Source organism: Equus quagga, chromosome 4 (assembly GCF_021613505.1).
Source record: "Equus quagga isolate Etosha38 chromosome 4, UCLA_HA_Equagga_1.0, whole genome shotgun sequence".
NCBI lineage: Eukaryota > Metazoa > Chordata > Mammalia > Perissodactyla > Equidae > Equus > Equus quagga.
The window spans coordinates 109,957,828-109,984,559 of record NC_060270.1 but is presented as its reverse complement, the minus strand read 5'-3'; the positions used below and the strand labels follow the sequence as shown (position 1 = coordinate 109,984,559).

The window sequence follows — 26,732 nt, the reverse complement described above, 5'->3', positions numbered from 1 at the left end:
GAGCAGGTACAGCTCCAGATGTTTTCCACATGCAGTAGTAACTCCTTTAATCCTCACGACAACTCTACAAGGTAGATATGAGTATCATCTTTTTGTAGGTGAGGAAACAGAGGCACAGAGAGGCGAACTAAGTTGCCCAAGGCCACACAATGAGAAAATATCAGACCTAGCCTTTGGACTCACTCTACCTGACTCCAGAGCCCACCATAAACATTACCCAAAGGGGCAGATGTGGGTCGGATCCCAGGCCATCTGACTCCCCAACGGGGACGCTCTTCACCACACAGCACTGCCTTGAAGCCTGGGATTCCCAAGTGAGGACTTGGGGTTCTTCTGTTGGCCACTGAGAAGTCCACTGATTTTTCTTTCTGGGAAGAGCTGGCTTGTTTCAGAGGCTTTCCCACACCACTTCGTCTCCTCTGCAACATTCTACACTTCTCTTTGCTTAGAGCATCTTGAGAACCGGAGGAGCTCAATTTCAGAGCTGTAGGTAAGCTTAGCTTTAACTGACACAACCGTTGAGCAATTAAACTGACGTATTGCATTAGCAATTCCAGTAGGGCCAGGACGGAAAAAGATATCACATACACATCATTAAGGGTGTGCTGAATATTAGAACCCCCCAAATTATACTTCCAACGTTGCCTCGTTGTTGAACTTTTCATTTTTTTCTGCCTGAACAGATTGAGAGAAGGAACTTCTCATGGAAGAGTTTGAGAGTCAGAAGTTCCAGGTCATTAAGAAGAAAGTATGGGAAGTCTGGTCGACAGAAATAAGCTCAAAAGCAGAAGGGCCTGACTGCAGATTCGAGGGCATCCATCTGCACGAGAGAATAACCTTCATGAGACATTGCACTTTATGGCACTTTATGACTCTGCTGTTTGGAATCTCTGGCAGGCTGTAACATTAATTAAGCAAAACTTTTTATTTCTGAGTCCCTTAAAAGAAAACAAAACAAATTCTCCCTGGTCTCTTTAGTGAGCCCTTTCTTGCTGCTTTGTTGCTTGGTGCTGATAGCTAAAGGTTCTCGTTCCAGCTGGTTCTGCAGCTCTCACTCAACTGCCAACCACTTCCTGACTTTCAGAAATCTCATTTCCAGGTCCCTGTGGTGTTCCTGCGTGAGGCTGATTGCCGGCTCTGGTTCCCTGGAGGCGCCCTGGCTCAGCTGAACCGCCAGCTTCATGCCACATAGCCTTGTTCTCAGTGCCTCTATCCTTGTTCAGCACACTGCTTCTCCACCAACCTAACGTTCTTTTCACCTGTTGTCCCGCATGATGTTGTCGTGGTAAAACACCAGTGCACAGCCCTGGGGCCAGTGTCACACCATACAAGAAGCAGAGCTCACTTTTGCTGCATTTATGCTCTCACCAACTGCTGGTCTATGGATTGTCAGAACTCATAAGCACAATTTGGGAAATGGTGTTGCCTGGGATTTTATTGCTGGGGGACCATGCTAGGACAAGGAGAGCAATTGTCATACAACGTTTCCTGGGATCTAAGTAGTCTTCACTGGTTTTGCCACATTGGAGCCTTTTGTAGATGCCCTTTATCAAGTCAACTTTCCCTCTGTTCCTAGTTTGCTTCAAGTGTTTGTCATGAATCAATGTTGAATTTTTTTTCAAATGATAATGTTGCATCAATTGATATGATCATGTGCTTTTCCTTCTTTAGATTGTCAATAGGGTGGATTATATTGATTGATTTCCAAACATTGAACTAGCTTTGCATTCCCAGGATAGACTCCACTGGGTTGTGGTGTAGTATTCTTTTTTTCATATTGCTGGATTTGACTTACTAATATTTTGTGGGGGATTTTTGTGTCCATGAGGATTTTAGTCTGGAGTTTTCTTTTCTTGTATGGCCTTTATCTAGTTTTGGTATCAGTGTTGTGTTGACCTCATAAAATGAGAAGAAGTGTTTCTTCTTCTTCTTTTTTTTTAAGGCGTTCAATAATTATTTATTGAAAAAAATGACCAAATGAATCCCAGACCCCAGCTTAAATCATCCCCTCACACATATTCTTCCTCTTCTGTTTTCTGAAAGAGATTGTGTAGAATTGATTTCTTCTTTAAATATTTGCTGGACTTAGCCAGTGAAATCAGATTTTTGGAAAGTTTTTGACTATAGATTCAATTACTTTTGATAGTTATAAGACTATTCAGGTTATCTGTTTCATCTTTGGCTAGTGTTGGTAGTTTCTGGTTTTATGAGGAACTGGTCCATTTCACCTCAGTTGACAAATTTACGTAAATAAGAAATCGAAGCCTCAGTCCTATAGTCACTAGCAAATGAATTCTGCCAAACAAGCTGAGGAAGCGTTTCCCTGGCTGAGTTTCTGATGAGGCCACAGCCCCAGATGCAACCTAGTGAGATCATGAAGTAGAGAACACAGCAAGGACATGCTCAGAATTCTGACTAAAGAAACTGTGAGATAACAATTGTGTGTTGTTTTATACCACTAAGTTTGTAATAATCTGCTACACAGCATAGAAAGCTAATACACAGTCTTTTCCCATCCCTTACCTATATGACTGTGTTTGAAGTGAGTTTCTTATAGACAGAATATAATTGGTGTACTTAGACCATTTACAGTTAATATAATTATTGATAAGTCTGGATTTATGTCTACTATCAAAACTACTATTGGGTTTTTTAATGTTTATTTTCCTTTCCTCTGTGGACTCCCATATCCTGCATAGAGCTGGGGCCTGTGGGGCCTGTGGCACTGTTTAAAAAAGTGATCACTGTTCAGAGCTGGGAGCACCAGCCAAACATTTTTCACCAATGGTTGGTCCTCACCACGTCTAGCAGATCATACATACCTACTACTGGAAGTCAACTCCATGAGAGAAAGTCAAGCCAACATGGTAGTTCAGACCTTCAGTCTGGTAGGTATACTGGAGCAGGCTTGAACCAGCCCGACAGCCCCACAAGGCCCCAAAGCAGATTCCAGCCCATTCCCCATCATTTTGAGTTCCACCAGTAGACCTCTCTATTCATCCTTTCTCCTTCATCTGGAGTGAGGTAAGGTAGTAGCATGATTTTCAGCCTTTCTTCCCTCCCTGCATTAATTGTGTTCAGCGCTGTGCCAAGGATCTCTCCCTCAGTCCCTGGATTCTTAGCACTGTCCTCAATGGTGAAGATGCCAGGATTTCTTGAGATTCTAACACAGAATAGCCCCGCACAGTCACCAAAACAGCAGAAGGTGGTGAGACGTGACTGAATGGAGAAGTCACATATGTGCAGCCAGACAGAGAGCTGCTCTGAGGCCTCAGCCTCAGCCAGACAAAGGCCATTTGGATTACTTCAGAGTCCTGCGATAAAGGAGACTTAACAAAGTCCATTTAGATACACTTTAAGGGTGGGAGGAGGGAGGCGTGGGCACGCTCTTTCACTGTTCTGTGAGCTCTGACGACTCTGACCCTAAATGCATAGGGAGGTTGTGTTCCAGTTGCTCTCACATTATTTCTCCCTCATTCTTTCCCGTTGGCTTATACTTAAGTGACACGATGAATGAGTTAATAACAAGTAAAACGACTAATGTTTAATTCACTTCCCCTAGCTCTATAAAAGTCAAAGAGGAAATGTGTACAGTTGTGGTATACCACTTACAGAATCCAATGACACAAATAATTGCCTAGTACTGAGAATACTAAACCGCAGATGCCAAGACGGGGAAGCATGAACCTTTACAGAGAGCCCTGTCTGTAAATTGCCTGGCATATACATGGACTGGAATCTTCCTTCTTTCCTTCTATCCTTCTTTCCTTCCTTCAATAAACATTTATCAAATATTCACTCTATATCTGGCACTGTGTTAGGCACTGGGATGTCTGTGGTCTAAGAATCATGCTGTAAGAGTTAATGAATGCTACTGTCCATCCTAAGCCATTCTTTTTTTGCATAGTAATGTGGTTTTAGCTGGGTACATGGTTAGACTGATTTCCCAGCCTCTATTGCAGTTTTGTGTGACCACGTGTCTATGTTATCTGCAATGGAAAATGAGAAGTAATGTGTGCCATTTATGACCAAAGTTTTAGAAGTAGATGTATTTCCTCCATGCTCTTTCCTCTTCTATGCATTAGGTGAAGCCAAAATGAGAGGATGGCAAGGCCCCAATAAGGAAATGAAGCAGATTCACACTCCTGAATCTCCATGTGAAGGAGAGCCGTTGATCGGCCAGGAACACCTGCCTTAAGTTTATATACATACTTTTCTATTATGTTTGTGCCATTACATATCTTGGGGACTTTTGTTTTTTTAGCAGTTAAGTTGCCCTGACACAGAAGTTGGTATCTTGATGGGGAGCTGCTGTTTGAAAAATGTGTATATGAGAATGAGCTTAGTGGTTTGGCACCAGATGGCAAAGAAATAGATATAGCAGGCTGGAAAGCTGGAAATTCCTCTTATCTCATGGCAAAATATTGGCTAAAAGTGTCCTCTGTATTAACTTATAAGATTAACCCAATGTCTATTAGGCCTGTAGCTCCAGGGCAGGGGTTAGCAAACTTTGATTTATGGGCCAAATTCAGCTTATTGTCTATTTTTGTAAGCAAAGTTTTCCTGGAACACAGTCATGTCCATTCTTTCACATATCATCTATGGCTGCTTTTGCAATATAAGGGAAGTGCTGAGTAGCTGCAAGAGAGATCACATGGCCCCCAAAGCCTAAAATATTTACTACCTGGCCCTCTAGGAAGAAGTTTGTCAATCAGTGATGGAGACAATGATGGGATGATGGAGCTAGAGAATGGAAAGTGCCTGGGTCCCTGAATTGCTGTGTGAGGATAGCCACTCACCAACCAGGACTTACACTGTTAAATGAAAGAGAAATGAATTTCTACTGTATTTGAGCCATTAGATGCTTTGGAAATTTATTTGTTTCAGCAGTTTAGCTTTCCCTACTGTGGCAGATCGATGGCAAAAATGATGTCAAATCCTCACTCCTCCCTCGATCTCTTTTCCGTATAATGTTGCAGCACCTTCCCACTGTGGATGGGGTTTTCTGTCCCAACCCTTGACTCTGGGTTCAGCCACATGTGAACAATGGGATGTTAGCAAATATAACATAAGCAAAGGCTTGAAAAAGCACATTTTTGCTTTATCTCTCTTGCTCCTCTGACTTTGCCACGTGAACAAGCCCAGGCTAGCCTGTGGAGGATGAGACATACGGAACAGAGCTGAGTTGGCACAGCTGTCTCAGCCAAGGCCCCCAGACATGAGCGAGCCCAGCCAAGATCAGCAGACCCACCAATCCAATCTATAAGCTGATCAGCAAAATTAAGTGTTTATTGCTATAAGCCACTGAGATGTTTGTGGTTGTTTGTTACACGATGTATCATTGTGGTAACACATAACTGTATACCTACTAATACATACGTACATACATGTGTTGCTCATTCTTACTTGTAAGCTGAGGTCTTTACTTTGTGTAAAACTTTTCCAAAACCTTATGAGGCAGTTATCACATTTCCACTTTACATATGAGGAAAAAGACTCAAAAAGGTAAACTGTTGGGGCCTGCCCGGTGGCGCAGCCGTTAAATGCGCACGTTCTGCTTCGGTGGCCTGGAGTTCACAGGTTCGAATCCCGGGTGCAGACATAGCACCGCTTGGCAAGCCATGCTGTGGTAGGCGTCCCACGTATAAAGTAGAGGAAGATGGGCATGGATGTTAGCTCAGGGTCAATCTTCCTCAGCAAAAAGAGGAGGATTGGCAGCAGTTGTTAGCTCAGGGCTAATCTTCCTCAAAAAACACACACAAAAAAAACAGGTAAAGTGAGTTGTCCAAGTTGCCCCAACTGAAAAACACCAGAGCTGGGGCTCTAATCTTCACACTCCAAGTTCAGTGGGTTTTGCCACAAAATCAAAGCAGCCTTTCTAATATCTTCTTCAAGTAGATATAATGAACCCTAACGTACACAGGAGCCAGGCAGGCTACACGAACAGCCAAAGGGACCACTCACATTGTCAGAGAGTTGTCAGGGAAGGGTAGAGATCGAAGGAACTGGAAACTGTGGCCCACCTAAGGGGCTACCATAATTCAACTCAGACCAACTGTTGCCCCACAGAAATGGTGCCCAGGTTGCTACATGGCTTGGTTTTTCAAGAGGAGTCAGAAATCCAAAATTTTATGTAAATCATTCTATTTTTAAAGGTTAGCTCTATTTTAAAAAATATACTACAGGCCAAATAAAATACGTGTGTGGTATTTGGCCCATGAGCTGCCAGTATATGGCTGCTATCTTATATTTGCACAATACTTTACAGTTTAGCACGTAATTTTTCATCCATTATGTCATTTCTCCCTTATAAAGACCCTATAATGACAGGAAAAATAGAAATTATTATCTGCACTTTCAGAGATGAGGTTCAGAGAAAGTAAATAATTTGCCCAAGTTCACATAACCCATCAGCAAGAGTAAAGACTAGCATCCACAGGCCTTCAGGTTTCTGTACTATTTTATTCCCTTTTCACATCAAACACACATGATGGTTGAAAGCTTTCTTGCATCTGAGGCACAAGGTAGGGGAGGGGGCAGTGCAGAAGGTGCCATTATTTCAGAAGCCATGGTCTTGTCAAGTCTCTAAAGTTCTATGCTGTGGGCAGAGTTTCATTTAAATTAGGGAACTAATTATAGTCACTCCCCGAAAGAGTTTACTTTCTCTGATCATTTTCTTCTTTTTCTCCCAAAGTGAATAATATCTACTTATTTAATTTATAAAACTCTGCCTACCGTCAAATAGCCTTAGACTATAAAAACAAAGAAAATTCATAAGCATAAAATTACATTAAGAAATCATTTCCTCCCAGTATCCAATCAAGGTGGCTCAGCAGACTGAAAGATAATGTAACATGCAACAAAGCTTCTAATAAATAAATGATCCTCACCAACATAAGCTTGTAATTTCTGCGTAGGAAGCAGTACTGTATTTACTTACTTACTCTTTAGCCATTTTAGCAAACTTATATCTGAATGAGGAGAGACAAGGAGAGTGTGGGAGGCAAGGAAGATGAATAGATGTCCTTTCACAGTTCGCAGCTGGCCAGGAGTGGCCACAAAGACTCTGGAAGGTCAGGGCATTCCAGGAGTCATCTGTCTCTACTCTGAGGTCTCTAGTTTTCAAATGGACCTGAAAGACTGAAGTGAAGGATATGGTGGGCACACGGGGATGGCAGCAGAGACACACAGGGACACCCATCCGTACCAGGCAGGTATCCATCTTTAGAAAAAAGGCCATTCTCAAACAGTCTTATTTCCATGAGCACTAGTGAGATCTTAGACACAACAGCTTATAGACTTAGAGCAATCCATAGACTGCTCACATCAAAGGAAACACAGTTTAGTTGATGGGGAGCATAAAATGTTCTTGAGAAATCCCTTTGTTGAAATTTTTCAGTCTTCTTTCATATTATTTTGACATTAAAAAATATATTTGCTTTGGCCTCACTCTGGAACAAAAAAAAGGTCTTTTTATAGGACTAAAATAAATAAAATTACTTGCTCACAAGCTAGTTTTCATCCTGCCAAGTAAATAAAGTGACTTCTCGATAAGCAGAAAAGGCACCTCAAGTCCTTAAACAACCATCACCAATACAAGCTCTGTTCGCTATTGCTGCTTGCTGCTTTTTTCTCGAAGCAGCTCACTCAGCAGAAAATATTCTAGAAACACCAGAGTGATAGAACTCAGTCCTGAGGAGGCATTAAACTGGTAAGTGATCTGGGGAGAAAGACTACGGGTGTGGATTCTCCACTGCTAAAGTCCCAGAGTTTTCTGCTTTAGAATTGGAGTTTCTAGAAAGATTCCTCTGGCAGAACTTTATCTTCTCCCATCAAAGCACAGCCAGGCTGAATCTCCTGTTTGAAGCAGCTTAGTGTTTCCTAACTTGCTAAATTTTGTTGTCTTCAGACCAGATACTCGTAGGTGGTGGCTTCCAGAGAGTTTGGAAGCTGCCTACAAGGGCACTTTGCTGAGGCGGGCAGACACCTCAAGTCCCGGCTGGCTGAACACCCAGATTATGTGGAATGGGGAGACTGTAAGGTCAGATTCCTCCTTCCACAAGCAGATTTGGCACCAGATAAATCCATTAATATTTCCCCTTGAAAGAAACAGGCTTGTCAAACACAGAGAGGATGGAGCTTCCTCCACATCCCACAATTGCTGCTACAGATATTTTTAGCAAGTGACCAAATGCCAGTATTTAGAATTCCCACAAAGGACCCTCTTGGTTAAAAAATATATACCAGATTTATTTTTCCATAGAGACAACCACTTCTGGACCCCTGTCTATAATACTCTCTCTAATAAAAGATCACTAGGGTTTAAAATGAGAGTTTTATGAGATTCTGCCTAAATTATATCCAATCAAAGCATTTTAGTTCCAATCCATTGTCCTTTGTACTTAATGTCAAATAGACTGAATCTTTGATAGCATCATTTGAACACTGACCAGCTGCCTCCTCTAAAATCACCTTCTTTTCACAAGAGATCCTTCTCTAATTATTCATTCCACAAATATGTATCAAAACCCACCCTGTGAAAACCGCTATGCCAGGTGCCCAGGGATATGACAGTAAACAAAACATTGTCCCCGCTCCCAACAGATATTACAGTTGAGGCGGGGATAATCTTGTGCAAACTGCCTTTTCCCATTCCAGGGAAAGTTGCCTTCTACCTTCATTTTATGGGAGACTGTTACTCAGGATACTACTTCTCAGTTTTATCAAAACTTTCTGATGATGAAAGATATACATACTCGCTAAAAAAATTGAAAAATATTGACATGTATGAAGGAAAAAGTAAACTCATGCCTAATCCTTTCACTCAGAGATAACTGTTAAGACATCAGGGGGGCATGTCTTTCCAGATCTTTTTCAGAGTGTGGGTGTGTGTATATGTGTGTGCGTGTGTGCAATTATATACACTATTTAGGAAAGTTTATTGATAGAAGAGATGGTACAAGAGAAAACAAAGAAGAGAGAGAGAGAAACAGAAAGAAAGAGAGATAGAGTGACTGAAGCAAAGCGACAGAGGCTGCGGGCTGTGGGGAGACAGAGAGCGAGCGAGCTGGCAGTTCCCCTTATCAGTTTCGGTCCCCTTCCTCATCAGGAAGATTAACCAGTCTCAGGGTCCCGGGCCAGCCAATTAATGAGCCCAAAGCCTTTCTCTGATGTCTCTTTCTGAGCACACTGTACCTATAAACTAAGCCAATCCTGCAGTAACCTCCTGCCCACAAGCCCAAGGCCACTGAAAATTTACACTGAGCCTATTAATAGTAAAAAGCACTGCTGTTTCCTGACTACTGGTTTAAAAAACAGGGTTTTTTTAGTTTTTAAAGAATTAGGGGTTAAGCAGTACATAGAAAATTGGGGAAATATTAATGATTTCTATTATGAATTTTTTTTTTTTTGCTTTTCTTTATGCTTATATCTCAATTTCTGATTAACTTGTCACATCACTTCCTGTTTTGACATTAAAAGGGTTTATTGGGAAGAAAATGTCTATTTGTAATCTGGCCAAATATTCTGGCTGAGCCCAAGGTCATTACTGAAGAAAAGCAGATTGAAGGTATTCAAATGTACTAGAGCAAATGGTTTTTGATTAAAAAATACACCCAAGCCATGTGTCTGAGCCAAGATACCTAAATGCATAGTCTTGTCCAGGCAAAACTGCCTTATGACAACTGAGCTCATTTCTCACTTTTTATGTGGGGGTTTTGATGTCACGTGGAGAATGACTGTTTTCATTCTGGTTAGAAAAGGGGAGCAAAGTCTGATGATCCTCATCCAGGTGTCCCCTGCTTGCCCAGATAACCTCCCAGAAAGTGTTCATGTTTTCAACCAAGGGCTTGACAACACCAAGTAATTACTCCCAAAGCAGAAGTAACCACCACTGAGGGTCTGGGGATCCTCTAGGGCAGTGGGGACGAGATGACAAAAGCATTCGGTTCCTCTGCCCACGAAGGAGCATCTGCTTGGAACACCCACTCCTGGCAAACTGCACAGACCGTTCCAGGCGACGCCCCGCAGTTGACGAGCCAGCACCACTCCTAAGCTCTCACCAAGCCCATTGCCTCCGAAGGAAATGTGCTCACTCAACCCATTCTGCCTCATCATGAGGAAGGGAGATGAGTCCAACTATCAGCTTTTCTGTTAAGCATTATGGAAGGTGAACACACTGAGTTCTTGATGCATCTGTGATCACACGCCACGCTCTGTAGTCACTTAAAAATCACAACATAATTCTCAAAAAAGGCAAACAGTGTCTGTCAGTGGGCTGTTAGCCTTAAAACATTACACTGGGAGGGCAAGCAATTTTCCTTAAATGCTTCCTGATTACCCGCTCTCCGGATCTCCCTTATCTCCCTCCGTCTAAAGACACACTGCCAGCGAAGGTGCTCCCGGCCCCGCTTTGCGGCCGGGGGAACGGCATAAATCAATTTTAGAGCAGTGATTATAAGGAGGGGAAGGAAAGCCACATGCCTCTCTGGTCTCTCTGCACCAACCTGAGCCTTGTAATCTTATCATCATCTCCCGATAACACTGACGTGGCCTTCGGTCAGCCGGCTGTCCCTCTGCGCTGTGGAGGCCGGCGCTGGGAGACGGGGAAGAAGGGAGAGGTGCTCAGCCGATTGAGGGTAGAAAAGGAGACAGGACCCCCTTCCTTCCACCGCCGACCCGTGCTCGGCACTCAGAAGCTTTCCCAGAATGTCACAGGACTGATTGCATGCTAAAATCTTTGGACTAGATGGGGAAAATCAGATAGGTTATTTCCTCTAGGCCCTGAGAAAGAGAGCGAGAAGAAAGTCTGAGCAACTCAGCAGCCCGCCTGCATCCAAAGCAACCCCTCAGCAGGACTAGTCTGGGGTCCCCATCGACTCCCTCTTGGCCTGGGCTCCTCTGGAGGAAAGGCCCAACTGCATGACTCCCCAGAGGGAGAGCAGGAGAGGCACATGGAGAGAGAACATCACATCCTGTTTTACCCAAGAACCTCATGAGAAGGCAAAAATTTCATATTTCCTATGCATACATAGTTGCACTAAAATTCACAGCTGTTGCTTAACATTTTTCTGACAAGAACACATTAAACAAAGATATGTGTTTGGGGAGGCGCAAAGCAAGGAGTTTTCAAGTGTATTTTAAATCAAATTTACTTAAACCTCACTGATTTTAACTCTTCTTATGCTACAGCTGACATAATCATGATCAGGTGATTCACAGATGTAGACACATAATATTTACAAAGGGAAATTCTTCTTCGGGATGAAAACAAATAACACATGCCAGAAAGATCAAGTCCAACTTCTGCACGTCAGCCAGGCCTACAATCTAGTCGTCCAAGGTGGCAGGACGTGGCTTCGGGAACTCTTTCTCTTACCCTGTTTTGTTTCCTTCGGTGCTTTCACTGCTCACCTCCGATGCTGCTGCAACGAACAAGCAAAAAAGCAGAGTTGTGACAGCTACCCAACACCTGTGGCCCTCAGCCTGCACGAGCCCTCTGTGGCTGCCCGGGACGCTGGGGTCCAGGCATTGTTTTTCACTCACTCAGCTCCTGGCCAGAGGAGAAAGGGCCTTACCTGCCATTGTTGGACCCTACCAAAGGCGAGACTAACGCTAAGGAAGTCTTGCTCCCAAGGTAAAGGACTAGAAGAGATGCACAATTAATAATTCACCAGAACTTGAAGCCAGGGTGTGAGGCCAGGGTGAACAAAAGAAAGAAACACTAAATGAAAAGGCCAAGTTTTATTCATAAGGAAGCTCAGAGAGGGGAGGTTCATGTGCAAATGCTGGGGACCACAGCTTTTTTTTTCCAAATATTAGTTTTGGACTGGGAAAAATAAGACTTGGGGTCCAAAAAATTCCAAGGGGACACTTGCTGTCAAGGGAAAATGCCCTCTTTCGAGCCTGGTCACCCTGGTTTTTGCATCTGGCTCGACATGCAAGTGGCTTCTGAGGAGCCCATCCATGTCCCCTCATGTCATATTCATTCCTCTTCCTACGAAACTTCCTTTTCATTTTCAGAACATGTACTATTGCAACCACGATGACTCAACTCATGCCATTTGCAGATTCTTTTATCCGCATGTCCTTCATTCAACAAATATTTGTAATGTCTCTCTCTATGCCAAGATCTGTACTAAGACACTGTGGTCAAAAAGAAAAATAAGACCCAGAGAGTCTTCAGACAGGCTTGCAGTCTGTGGCTTCGTATGCCTGTCTGTGTTGATGACCTCCACGTTTCTCTCTCCAGCCCAGAATTCTCTCCTGACTCAGAACTCACAGAGCCACTAGCACACACAACATCCCTCTTGGGTAACTCAGGCCGTCTAATAGGCATGTAAACAGAACATGTCCACATCCAGACTCCAACCCTGCTCCTCCTACAGCCTTGTCTATCTCAATTAAGGCAACTCCAATCCTCCTGTTCAGGTTTTTCTTGGAGTCATCTATGCTTTCTGTGTCAGTCAGCATCTGTTTGGGAACTAGAACCCACAACAGTTATTTGAACAGAGAGAGTTTAACATAAATATAAATAATTGTTAACCAGGTCCTAGAGAAGCAAAAAGGCAGGCAAAAGGGGGCCACTGAAGTCGCACAGAGGTGGTCAGTGCAGGACGCAACCACCACCCTCAGGCAGGGGGATCAGAGAGAAGAGTTGGGGTCACCTGAATCTGCAGTCTGAGATGAGGGGCCCACAGAACTAGATGTCTCAGCAGGGAACCATGGCCAGCAGGTGCTGATACCTCTGAGGGGACCCAGTGAGGCTGGCTCTGGGGGTGTGAGGAAAAGCCAGAAATTGGAACCAGCTGCTGTTGCAGTGTCACTAACAGGAAGAAGAAGTCAACACAATGGAGCATATCCCTTCTCCCTCCTATGCTTTGTATCTCCCTAATGCTCCTCCTGTCGGCAAAGCTTAACATGGAGCTAGCTGGCAAAGCTGAAGGGTGGCCTGCTGAGAAACACGAGCTTAGGAACTGGCACAGTCCACCTCTTTGGCTACTTAACCTCCACACCAAACTTCTCTCTTTCATACCTCACCTCCAACCTACCAACAAATCCTCTCAGCTCTACCTTTAAAATATCTCCAGGATTTTACTGCTTCTCACCACTCCACTGCCACCATTCTGGACTAAGCACCACCAGTCTCACCTGGATTATCACAGCAGCCTTCTAAGAGGTTTCCTTTACTTTCCCTCGAGTCCGTTCTCCACACAAAAGCCAATGTGACTGTACTAGTTAGTCAGGGCTGCTGTAACGAATTATCACAAACTTTGTGGATTAAAACAACAGAAATGTCCTCTCTCACAGTTCTGGAGGCCACAAGTCTGAATCAAGATGTCAGCAGGGTTGCTTACTTCTTCGGCTTCTTGAGAGAGAATCTAAAATGTTCCACACCTCTCTGCTAGCTTCTGATGGTTGCTGGCAATGCTTACCCTCCCTTGGTCTTCTAGACACATCATGCCAAGCTCTGCTTCTATCTTCACATGTTCTTCTCCGTGTCTCTGGGTGTTTCTGTGTCCACTCCTCTTCTCAGAAGGACACCATCATTGGATTTAGGGCCCATCCAAAATTCAGTATGCCATCATCTTGAGATCCTTAACTTCATTACATCTGGAAAGACTCTTTTTCCACAGAAATTCTCATTCACAGCTACTGGGGATTGAGACTCAGAAAAATCTTTTAGAGGCCACCATCTAACTCCCTACAGTGATCATGTTAAAACACAGATCAGATCGTGTCAGCCCTCTGCTCAAAACGCTCCAAAGGTTCCCATGCTACCCTGAGTAAACACCGCACCTCTACACAATCGGAACACTTCACCTCTCGGACCGCCTCCCCTGCTGCTCACCTGCCTCACCTGGCAGAAGCTACCCTGTTCCTCCTCCACACACACGCGCCAGCCTCGGGTCTCGGCACACGCTGTCTCTCCATATGGAAACTTCTCCCTCCAGATATTCCCACGGCTCTCTCCCTTAGATTCTTCAAATCCTTTCTTAAAAGTCACCTTCTCGATGAGGCTTCTCCTAACCACGCTGTATAAAACTGAACCCTCAGCCTCATTTTCTACTTTATTTCTTTTAATTAATTATTTAATTAATTTATTTTTGAGGAAGATTAGCCCTGAGCTAACATTCACCACCAATCCTCCTCCTTTTGCTGAGGAAGGTCCCAGACCTAACATGTGAGCCCATCTTCCTCCATTTCATATGTGAGATGCCTGCCACAGCACAACTTGATACATGGTGCCTAGGTCTGCCTCCACCCCCCATCCCAACCAGCGAATCCTGGGCTGCCAAAGCATGTGAACTGAACTGCTGTGCCACTGGGCCAGCCCCATGTCTACTTTATTTTTGCCCTAGCACTAACAATATAGCAGGATGTAAATTTTTAATTTTATTACTTTATTTTCTGTCTCCTGCCATTAAAATGTAAGCTCTATGAGGACAAGGAGTTTTTCTTTTTTCGCCAAACTCATTCAGTGCTATACCTGAAGCACTTAGAATAGTTCCTGCTAACTACAGGCCTCAGTAATTATACTTTAAAATGCAGTATATACGCTGGGAATTGCACAAAAGAGAACATGTCAAAATTCCCGTGTTGATAGGGCCCAATCTTAGAGCAGCACTAAAAATGGCATGCACAATTTTTTTTACAATTTCATTTTATCTCTTTCATTGTCTTATGAACCACAAATCTTTGTTTTCTTATTTTAGTGGTTGCTTTGTGGCATTATATTATACATATTTAACATATTATGGTGTACTTTCAAGTGATGTATCACTTTATGTAGAGTATAAGAACCTGACAATAGTATATCTCCAATTCTTCCCTCTAGGCCTTTAACTACATTTTTTTCATGCATCCTACTTATACATATGTTATAAAACTCACAATTGTTATTATTTTTGTTTAAACAATTTTTTTGGTAACAGTTTCATTGAGATATACTTCACATACTATACAATTCACCCTTTGAAAGTGTCCAGTTCAACGCTTTGTGGTATATTCACAAGATTGTGCAACCATCACTACTATCTAATGCCAGAACATTTTTATCACCCCAAAAGAAAATCCTGTACCCTTTAGCCAGTACCTCCCAAATCACCCATCCCTCCCAGCCCTAGGTAACCACAAATTTATCTTCTGTCTCTACAGATTTGCCTATCCTGGGCATTTCATATAAACAGAGTCATACAATACGTGGTCTTTTATGCCTGGCTCCTTTCACTTAGCATAATGTTTTCAAGGTTCATTCATGTTGTAATATGTATCAATATTTTATTCCTTTTTATTGTTGAATATAAATATAACACTTTTTTTTTCCTACTCATCAGCTGGACATTTGTGTTGTTTCCAGTTTGGGGCTATTATGAATAATGTTGATATGAACATTACATACTTGTTTTGGTGTGAACATGTGTTTTCGTTTCACCTGGGTATAGTCCTGGGAGCAGAATTGCTGAGTTATATGGTAACTCTATGTTTAACCATTTGTTGAGCTGCTACACTGTTTTCCAGAGCAGCTGCACCATTTTATGTTCCCACCATCAGTGTAGGAGGGTTGCAATTTCTCCACATCCTCACCAACACACAATACTATGTCTTTTTGACTATAGCCATCCTACTGGTACTTCCCTGTGGTTTTGATTTGCATTTCCCTGATGACTAACGATCAATTATCTTTTAGTTAGATAGATTTAAATATAAGATAAAACTCTTCTATATTTACCCATGTAGTTATTACTTCCAATCCTCTTCAGTCCTTTTTGTAGATCCATAGTTTCATCTAGTATCATTTTTCTTCTGCCCGATGGACTTTCTTTAATATTTCCTGTCCTGTGAGTCTGTTAGTGATAAATTCAGTTGGCATTTGTATGTCTGTAAAGTCTTTATTTTGCCTTCATTTTTTGAAAGATGCTTTGCTGGGTATAAAATCTTGTGTTGATGTGTTGACAGTTATTCTTTCTTTTAGTTCTTTAAACATGTTGTTCCGCTATCTTGTGTTTTGCTTGTTTTTCTTTTTTTTCCTAATGAGACACCTGCTGTCATTATTATCTTTGTACCTCTGAGTGTAACCTGTCGTTTCTCCTCTAAGCTGCTTTTAAGATTTTCTCAGCAATTTGATTATGATGTGTCTTATGTAGTTTTTTTCTTTTTTTTGTGTGTGTGTGTGTGTGTGTGCTTGGGATTCCTTATGCTTCATGTAGTTTTAATGAGAATTAGAAAATTTGGGGCCATTATTCTTCAAATAATTTTTCTTTGCATACTTCCTTTTCAGGAACTCTAATTGCTCTTTTATTAGGTGACTTGAAGATGTCCCTCAGCGTATGGATGCTTTGTTCATTTTTTTAAAAATATTTCTTCCTTTCTTTGCTTCATTTTAGAATTGCTACACATCGCTATCACTTCAAGTTCACTACTCGTTTCTTCTGCAATGTATAATCTACCATGAATTCTCTCTAGTGTATTTTTCACTTCATTATAGTTTTTGTCCCGTGGGATTTAACTTGGATCTTTTTTATAACTTTCATATCTCTATTTACCTTTTAAACATATGTAACACAGTTATAATAACTGTCCTTATGTCCCTGCCTACCAATTCTAACATCTGTGTGTGAATTGTAAGTTGATTTCTATTGATTTTTCTCCTTACTATATGTCATATTTTTCTGCTTCTTTGCAAACCTGGCAATTTTTTATTGGATGCCATTCATTACAAATTTTTCTTGTTGGCTGCTGGGTACCTTTGTATTGCTATAAATATTCTCAGATTTGTTCTGGAATGCAGTTAAGTTACTAGGAAACAGTGTGATTCATTTTCATCTTGTTTTTAAGATTTTTTAGGTGAGAGCAGTCCAGTCTTCAGAGCTAATTATTTCCAACAACTGAGGCAATACACTTCTGAGTAGCCTACCTATTGTTTTGAGAATTATGAGGGTTTCTAGTCTGACTGGTGGGAAGAGGTACTATTCTTGGCCTTGTGCGAACACTACATCATTCTTTCTGATCTTTTGATGGTTCTTTCCCCTGGCCTTTTGTAGTTTCCTCACACACATACTGATGAGTGCTCTGCCAAATACTTAAGTAGAACCCTCTGCAGATTTCTGGAATTCTCTCTCTGTGCAACTGTTTCCTCTCCAGTACTGTGTCTGTGAACTCTAGCTGCCTTGCCTCAGACCCTCAGGTCAGCATGCTAATTCAAGGAGTCCACCTAGATTTCCCTTCTTTGCACTACAGCCTGGAAACTCAATGAAGTAAGTTAGGGCAATTGTAAGGTTTATTTCATTTGTTTCCCATTTCTTAGGCATCATTGTCCTTTGCTGCTTGATATCCAGTGTCTTGAAAAATTATTGTCTCATCTATTTTGTCCAATTTTGGGGGGATGGCGTTGGTTGTATCAGGTAGGAAATAAATGTGGTGCCCATTATTCCATCTTAGCCAAAAGTGAAAGCCTCTGTCAGCTCTTTAAAATTTTCAATCTGTTATGATTTCTTTTTCTAATTCTAAATAATTGTTCATTTTTCTACTTAATTTTTATTTGTAATTTGTATTGTTTTTCTTAAAGAGGGCCTCCATTATTGTATAACCTTTAGCCCTGTACTCAGGCTCTTGAGCTCAACCACATAGGTCGAAATTCTGCCACCATCTCCTACTAGCATTGTGACCTTGAACAGCCTCTGGACCTCTGTTTATTCATCTATAAAACCAGGATGATAAAAGAACCTATTTTACGGGTTTGAGCATTAAATGAGTTATTACATGTAAGCCACTTAGAAAAGAACTTAGAACATAGAAATCACTCGATAAATCTAGTTATTCTTGTTATTATTTGAACTTCATTATCACTGTATAGTTGGTATTATAAATTATGGGATCACCCATAGAGAGTTGAAGGCTTAGGATGGAAGACCGCTACATAAGTGATGAGAGCAGAGGAAGAGTAGACCACAGAAGAAATAGAGTAGTGACCAGAGAATGGGATAGCCAAAAAATATAGTATCCTAGAAAACAAAGTAAGTAATCTTCCAAAGAAGGGAGAGATTAATCTGCTCTATGTCACTAAATATCAAAATGAGGATCTAAAAATGACCCCTGGATTTGGCAACATAGCAGTCATGATTACTATAGTAAAATGGGGATATGAACAGGCCTTACCACACATGTTAATAATGAGTATTAAATGAGAAATGCACACTACTTCCTTAGCACAGCACTTAGCACATATTAAGCTTTCAAAAAATATAAGATATTTGTATCACTATTGTTATCAAAATTATGTTTATCTTTTGCATCACTGGATCCAGCCCGTATCTCACCCTAGTATACAAATGTTAGGGCAGATTCAGAGTCTCCCTTTGGCACTACTGTCTCCATTTTCCTTGTCTCATCATCACCCATATCCCACACACACATACACACATCACAATGATCCTACAAGTTACCTTGCTTTTTTCCAAGGGCAGTCTTTTCCCCCATGATACCCCTCCCTATCTTATTAAAATAGTGTAGACTTCACCAATTATTAGTACTCCCTGTGGACTCAAAGGGCAAGGCCAATCCTGGTCACATACCCACACCCTTTTGAGGCTAGGAGACATGCTTGGGCCCTTCTGGCTTCTACATGAGCGGTAGAGCCCAGCTTTCCACCAGGATGCCCTCCAAGTAAGAAGGGGAATGGACTCTTAGCAGCCAAAGACGAATGGCCAGTGCACCCCACATGCAGCCAATTCCAGGGATCCAGGACATAACCAACCAAGCCAAAATGATACATGGTTTTAGCAGATCAAACATCTTGAATTATATTTCTAAATTTTCTTTTTAATTTAGAGGCATCAAAATTAAATCTGTTTCTAAGCCCACATGGATTCCAAGTGAAAAATTGGTCCTGTGGTTCTGATTCATTGCTGTTTGAATCATATTAATGTTATTTGCAAAGGTCTGTGTGAAGTCCCAAATTACACCTTTCAAGATGAGAAGTATAATTTGTACCCAGTCAACTGATTTAAACCCCAAACACACCTGTGTTCAAGCTGAAACTCTGCTACCTGGGCTTCTCCAAACCTTGTACCATGAGTCATTCTAGATGACTAAGTCTTCCAACACTCAAAAGTTTAATCATCTAAACAGAAAACTTTAGAATTTTAATGATGTGAGACAAAAATTTTCCTAAACAAATATACTTCAACTTCCTCAACAAGGCAAAGCGAGCACACTTTTACCTTATCTTAGAGAGTCAGAGTCACCCATAAAAATATCAATAAATGGCCCAGTCTAGAAGAGATTTAAGACTCCAAGGTTTATTTAACTCTACACTAAATGGGCCCGGATGGTTGGTTTTGAGTTCTTGGCACTATCATAATAGTTTTTCTATCTCCCCTGTTGTTGGCACCTGGCATTTCTTGCTGTTAATGAGTTTACCTATCTCTAGTAGCTTCTTCCACATTTAATTATTTGTTGCTTTTTATATCTGAAAGCTTAGACAACTTGCGAGAATTACATATAAGGTTAATGTAAATAGATCCTGAATTTTACAAGTGAACAATCTAATGTTGCTCTGATGCTCTGTTTGAAAATAGGTAGGGTATAAACCAATAAAATTAAAGGAATATCTTGTGACACCAACTCTGGCTTCTCAGAGGTTTTGTTGGTTGATTTCATTTCTCTTACTTTGTGGTTCTTGGCCTTGTCCTGTATTGGTAAAGATGAGGGATGGTAGGTTTCCCATAACAAAGACCAGGCTTCAAGTGGGCTTCATTCTCTCCATATCGATATCATCACAGCCACCAACTTAATTGGAAACATAACCAGCCCCTTGGATCAGCAAATAATTGAAATACCTCAGGGAAAGCCTTGTCAATGATTGTGGCCAGAGACAGAAAGGCCAGGGCCAGCCAGAAGAAGTTGCCCTTGCAACGATTTCCTCATTCCTTACAAAGAATTACTAAAAGCATGAAGTCTTGCCCCAGCCCTGGGGCCCAATTGGAAGAAGAAACTTCATTGCCTACGTTTGGCTTTGAGTGAGCCGATTCCCCACAGTGGGACATTGGGCTGTCAGACATCACACTCCCATCCTGCAGAAATGGCTCCCAAGCAGGGCTTCTTCTCTGGCGCCTCTCCCTGCAGCGCACCATCTGGCCCCAGAATCTCTCTGTACCGGGAGAAACCCCTGCCCAACATTTCAGTATAGTCTTGGGGCACGTTTTCAATGGGTGAGTAAGCTTCCAACCATTTAATTCCTTAACAGCAGAAATCTCAGCTGTTCCCAGGAGTCTGCGCATTGGCTCAGAAAAAACCCTGCTGCTTCCATTCCCCCCAAAACCCCTGGCACAGAACAGCTGAGGCACCTGGTCATCCCTTAGCACCAAGCCTGTGGTAGGTCCCCTGGAAAGGCAGGATCTCATGTCCTGGAACCTGTATCCCACATTCCCACCCTCTGCTCCCCAGACAGTCTGGTTTGTGAGCTTCTTTCCAGCCTCTTCCTTCTGGGCACCTTCTGGGTTACTTGACCTATTTTCTACAAGCTTGAGACAGAGGGCCTAGAAAAGTGCCGAATCACTCTAGGTTCCATGTTGTCTCCAGTTATAAAGCCCAATGTCAAGGTGAAATATCGCCTTGTAGCAGCCCCACATCTCACAGATTTAATAGTCAATTCTAAGTAACGATCAGCTTATGTTTCTCTCTATTTCTTTGACTAGAGTAACAGAAAAAAGTTCTTTTCTTTTAGTAGATTCTAGATTCTGTATTTATAAACATCATTTGAAGCTAAACATTTTGTTAATGATAGAAAAAGTAAAGATTTCCTCTATTCACCCAATCAGGACAGAACTATTTCTCCTTTTGTTATTAGGGATTTTCTCCCCTCTCCATCTCCAGCTCAGTGTCTGGGGTCTCTAGGTACATATTAGCTACTCAAGAAATAGTCATTAGTTGAAAGAATGAACGAATGGATGGATGGATAGAGAAATGTCTCTGCATTGTCATCTTTCAGGGCACCCCCCCCCACCCCCAACTTGGTAGGAAATCCTCACAATGCTTCTTGGTAGCTTTTCTTCAGGGACTATAGAACCAAACCGAAGTGGAGTCACTTACGTCAAGGACAAAATGGAAATGGTCAACACAGGCGCATAAAGGAAACTTAACCTAACCTTACAGGAATTTACAGTTCTTCGCAGAAATTGGCAGAGGACACTAGCCAATCCCCAAATGCCATCTGTTCACACCATCTATGGACTTCCTTGTTCTCCTGATCCAAATAAGAAAGACCACTAGGAAACCAATCAGCTGAAAAAGCCAAATAACTTCTGCATTTACCTCATAAAAATCCCTTAATCTGTGAGCAACTTAGAACTCATTGCTCCCATAGCCTTGAGTTCCCTGGCTTGCAGGTCAAAAGGCTTACAATGAACTCATCCTTCGGCTTTGTTTTATTCAGGATGCAGAGTTTGGGTTTTGACAGGACCCACCAATCAAAGGGGCCTCTCTTAAGCCTATTTGGGGTTCATACAATAAAATTTAATAATGAAGCCACATTTATTTACTTCTTTGTTTTGCAGAAGAGCTGGATGAAAACCTGGTTCCCTGGGTCCTGGGTAGAATTTCTCAGTGAATGGTTGGACGGTTTTGCGTTTCCAGCACAGCTCAGCTCTGTCAGGCACCTTGGCATCCACTTGGTCCTGGAATGGCTCTGCACAGCTGGGGGTCTGGACAGCAGTTCAAATAGCTCCTCCAAGGCTCTGAAGCAAGAAAAGTTGGGACTTGTTCTTCTTTGCCATGAGGCTGGTGGATTTTGAGGTCTTTTTAGAAGCCTTGGCAGCTGCTAGCCCCACTCTAGAGCGTATCCTTCCTTGGATGTTCCAGGATGCTGCCAACCACTAAGAACTCTGCAAAGACAAGGGCCTGGGGCTACTGATCCCACAGAGTTGGAGGCCGGTGGCTCAGTTTCACAGAACCAGGCCAAATTTCACTAGAATGACTCAGTGACTGTAACTTCCCTGATCTGCCAGCTCCCCCAGTCTGTTTCTCTCTTGCCTGGAGCTGAGCCAGGCTTCTGGAGGCAGTTTCCCCCTTTTAACAGGACCCCCTAATTAACACTTCTTCTTTCCTCTTTTTCTCTGCTCCAGTTCCATTTGCAGCTTCCTGATCACAGTATTAACCGCAGATCTTATCCCATTCCTGATACAGTGTACCCAAGGGAGAGCTTTGAGCCAAGAGAAGATGGACTTGTGGATGTGAGAAATGGACAGAGCCTCCCTAGGATGAAAAGAGGCCACGTTTGTAACTTGCAGTGCTGGCCATGGGAAAACTGCTCTTATAGTATTTACTGTGCGGATGTTATTGCGTCATCTTAAAGTGACTCCCCACATATTCCTTATTAGTGTCAAGGGAGAAAAACAACAGCAACCAGACAATGGAGAAATTGTACAACACTTTGACCAGTTGGTCCAAATTATCATCTCCATGAGATGGATGACATCGTGTGACTCCAGATGTGATAACCTGCATAGAACACACCTCACCTGGGCAGTATTTGGGCTGAGATTGCATAGCCTCAATCTAACCATGAGACAACACCAAACATACAATGAGGAACATGCTATTAAAACAAAATGGCAAGTGGTCCTCGCTTTGGCAGTAGATATAGTAAGATTGGAACGATACTAGGAAGATTAGCATTGCCCCTGCAAAAAGATAACACACAAATTCATGAAAAAAAAAAAGAAATGGTGTGTGGGAGGCACATGGGAATCAAGTCATAAAAGCCAGGTTAAAGAGGCTACAAAGACATCATGACAAAATGCAATGCCTGACCCTAAACCGGATCCTGTACTGGGAGTGTGGGGAGGGGAGAGAATATGCTCTAAAGGACACTGGTAAGTCAACTAACAAAACTAATATATGGAGGGTAGATTAGATAAAAGTACTTTGTTAAGTATTGTGGTTATGTAATAGACTATTCCTATTCTTATGAAATGCACACTGAAATTTTTAGGAGTAAAGGGCCATGAATCATGTAACTTATTCCCAGATTGTTCAGGAAAAAATTACATTTTACATGTATATATAGATTCACAGATAAAAATAGATATATATACATTTATATTATATACATAATTTTTCTGAACCATTTTATAAAAATGCATATATATGGAGTGGGGGAGAAACATGCAAATTATAAAGCAAGTGGAGTAAAATGAAGACAATATAGATTTTTTAATATTTTTATTTTTATGACTTTTTGTAAGTTTGAAATTGTTCCCAAATAAAAAGCTCCAAAATATAGCTGGAGTTATTCTGATTCTGGTATATTCTTAGAGTCCAAACCAGGGTAAAGAGGACATGAGGCCACATGTCTGTGAAGCCACTCAGGCTTATAGAGTCTCATGAACTGGGAAGTATTTTGGACTTACCTATAATTCTGGAGCAAGTTTTTTATAATGGCAACCACTTTGGGGGACACTGGGCCTCCATGGGGAAATGCATCAAAATGGGCTAAGGCAGACACAATTCCATCGCAAGGCCAGTTCAGAAAACAAACAACGTCCTCCTGTCATTAAACACCGATCAACAAAAACGCAGATTGATTTTAAATTCCATTTTTTGAGCAAAACCGTAAAGATGGAGCCTAACATAGAGATTGAGTGTAACTTGGCGGTCCAGTGCATCTAGCTCTAAATCCTGGCTCTGCCGCTACCAGATATGACACCTGGGGCAAGTTTTTCTCCTCCCCAGCCCCCGAGCCTCACTTTCCTTCTCTGTGGAGGAACAGTCCTCAAGGGGGTGTTATGAGGATAAACAGAGGCAGCGCACATGAAGCGCTCGGCGTGGAGGCAGTTCAGGCACGGTAAGAGCTCTGCAACCACTAGGTATTACTACTATCAAGGCAGTGTCTTTATAAAATCTATAGTGTCTGTTACTATAAAGACTCTGATGCTGCAGGTGCAGGTTTACCGAGTTACGAAGCCTCCGGTGAGTCAGCGGGCACGGTCATCCGGGGGATGTGGTGCTGCAAACGTGGCTTCTGCAGGGGAAAAAGGGGTCCTTGGTGGGAGAAAGCCCAACCGAGAGACCCACCTAAACCCGGAGCTTCCCCGGACTAAAGGCACGGTCTGCTCACAGCCCTATTCGCCGTTTAACAGGGACACGACGCATGCGCACACGTGCTTTATTGGATCAAAGGGCTGCGCCTGTTGGACAATTTTACCGCGAAAGCCTAGTCTCTGCTCTAAGAAGTTACCAAATTTCTCCATTTAGGTCAAATGTTTTGGCCTCCAGCAAATACTTTAAAAAGTTTAAAAAAAAATTCCTAATTTCCTTCTAAGACATCCAGAAGGCACGAAGAAACCAGAGTCTGGGTTGGGCTGCGGGGGACAACACCCCTCTTTTTGCAGTGTGGTCATCACCCAGCCTTGCTCTGTTGCCCATCTTTGGAGCTGCCTGATGGCCTCTCTATTGTAATTCCAGAGCCACTTACCTGAGCCACAGATGGATGCTAATATAAGCCCTAAATGTTGCCTGGACGTTGTTTGCTTATTGGGAGCTTGTTCTTTGGGTTCCTGAAATTCTTTTCCCATTGCCCTCTGTCTACATTCTACTCTCAGCATGTGGGAATGAGGGTGGCCTGCTGACAGCACAGTGCACTAAGGACAGGATGATTGGTTAGCCAGTTCTTTAACTTGGTAAAGACAAGCCTCCTCACAGAGTCCCTCTGCTCATTCATGTCCCAGATGTTTACCGATGCCCCACTGTGTGCAGGCACTGGGCTAGACACTAAGGTGTGGAGATGAATGAGCCATCATCCCTGCCCATCAGGAGCTCTGCATCCAGCCGGACAGGTGAACACAGGTAACCAATGCAGGATAGAGTTGCAGCTCAAACACCAGTGTTTCTCAACCCACCTTCTGTACCAGAATCCCTAAGCAGCTTATTGAAAGCAGCATCCAGGTCCCAAACACCAGACCTACCAGATCAGAGTCTCTGGGGTAAGGCCTTGAAAGCAGCATTTTAACAATGGAGTCCTAGACACTCCAAAGTTTAATACTCACAGAGCTGCCCTATACCCTGGTACAAATTGAGACACATCTGGGTATTTCTGAAGGGCCTTTAGGGGTCTACTTATGGGGTCTCTAGGAGCCCACAGGATTGGAGAAGGTATCAATAAAATAGCACAACCCATGAAAACTCTTTAAGAAATGGGAGGCCTGGAGCTTTCAGAACACAAGAGGAGGTGAAGGGGATTCACCCCACCCTAGCATTGTGATGCTGGGAGACTTCGGGGTGTGGTGTGGGAGGAAGTGACAGAGGCCATTATGCACTGGAATGGAGGAGCAGGAGCAGAAAGTCAAGCAGGCAACCTGGGGCTGACGGTGCCATCCTCTGGTGTCAGAAGAGAAGGAAGCAACCAAGAGGTCAAGGCTGTCTGTCTAGCATGGCTCTGCTGCAACCTGGGGACCTCTGAATGCATCAAGAAGAATTTGTAAGGGGTGAGGAAGTGGGCGAGTTGTCTACACCAAAGCTGCCAATGTCCCAAGTTGTCTACATGGGGAAAAACCTCTCTGGTTTTTCTGAAGTGTCAGGCACCAATGCTGCTGCAGGCTTCATGCACATGGAGTTTGACTGTAGCCTCTTCCCCCAAGGACTCTGTTATAGATCCACATGCTGTGAGCTTTTGTGTGTATATATATATACAGAATACATATATATATCCCAGAAGGGCCACTGGTGAAACAAGTCCAAATTCTCAGGTGAGCACATTAGACCCAATCCAGGTCATCTACACTGGCTTCATCATTGGCCTCATCGTATACACTTGGTTAACGGATTCTGTCCCTGAGAGATCATGTGGTTACAGTTAGACCATCCTGCAGATCTCTTGAGAGCCAGCCAGCCAGCCTTCAACACCCCTAACTCAAAGCTGCTTTTTTCCTAACCTCTACATTGGGTTGTGGAAACCACATTCGCTTTAATCCATTGAATCCCAGCTCTGCCACAAACTCATATGTAACTTTGGGAAAGTTATTTACCTTTTTTGAGTTTCAGTTGCCTCTTCTATTAAACTTGGATAATAATACGTATCTCACAGTATCGCTTAATAAGTATCAGCCCCTTTCCACTTCTATACGGTTGAGTGTCATAAGTAATAGGCCCATGATTTGCCATTTGAAAAGAAATACTTATAATCAGCCATTTTGTTCATATTTTCACATACTGATCTCAGTTTGAACATTCTGTTAATAGAAAAGACTTTAGACACAGCAGGAAATTCTCCAAAGATGTTTTTCAATGGGTGGTAGGTTTTAAAGTGTCTCTAGGCCTTCTGGAATGGATGGCAGACAATTAGCCTGCCTCTTGCCTGAGAAATCAGACTAATTGCTGGTGAGGCTTGGCTAATGGGGTCTTTCGTGAACTCTCCCTAAATAAGAAATCTTTAACTTATCACAAAAACTCAATCTCATTTGTGCTACTGATTCCTAATATTTCTAAATAAATGCTTGGCCCCTGGGCTTTTGTAGTCAAATAACCCAAATCAAACCAAGCTGCTCTGCCAGGAGAAGAATTTATTCTGTGTGAATGTACTGGAATAAACTTTTAGAATCACCATAGTCAACAACAAGCTGCAGCCTGCTCTTGGGCAAGTTTCGTGGCCCTGGACAAGAGGTAAGTTTACTCCATTTGGTCTGGAATGGCTTGTTGAGATGCTCAAACAGTAAGCACTGGCATGTTTCAGAGCTCAC

General features: G+C 42.5%; 1 non-coding gene across 1 annotated transcript; it reads left to right on the top strand.

Moving 5' to 3' along the window:
- Positions 1 to 22,621: 22,621 nt before the first annotated feature.
- LOC124238785 (U6 spliceosomal RNA) lies at positions 22,622 to 22,724 on the top strand. Its single transcript, XR_006888389.1, has one exon. It is a non-coding gene; the product is annotated as a U6 spliceosomal RNA (small nuclear RNA).
- Positions 22,725 to 26,732: the final 4,008 nt, after the last annotated feature.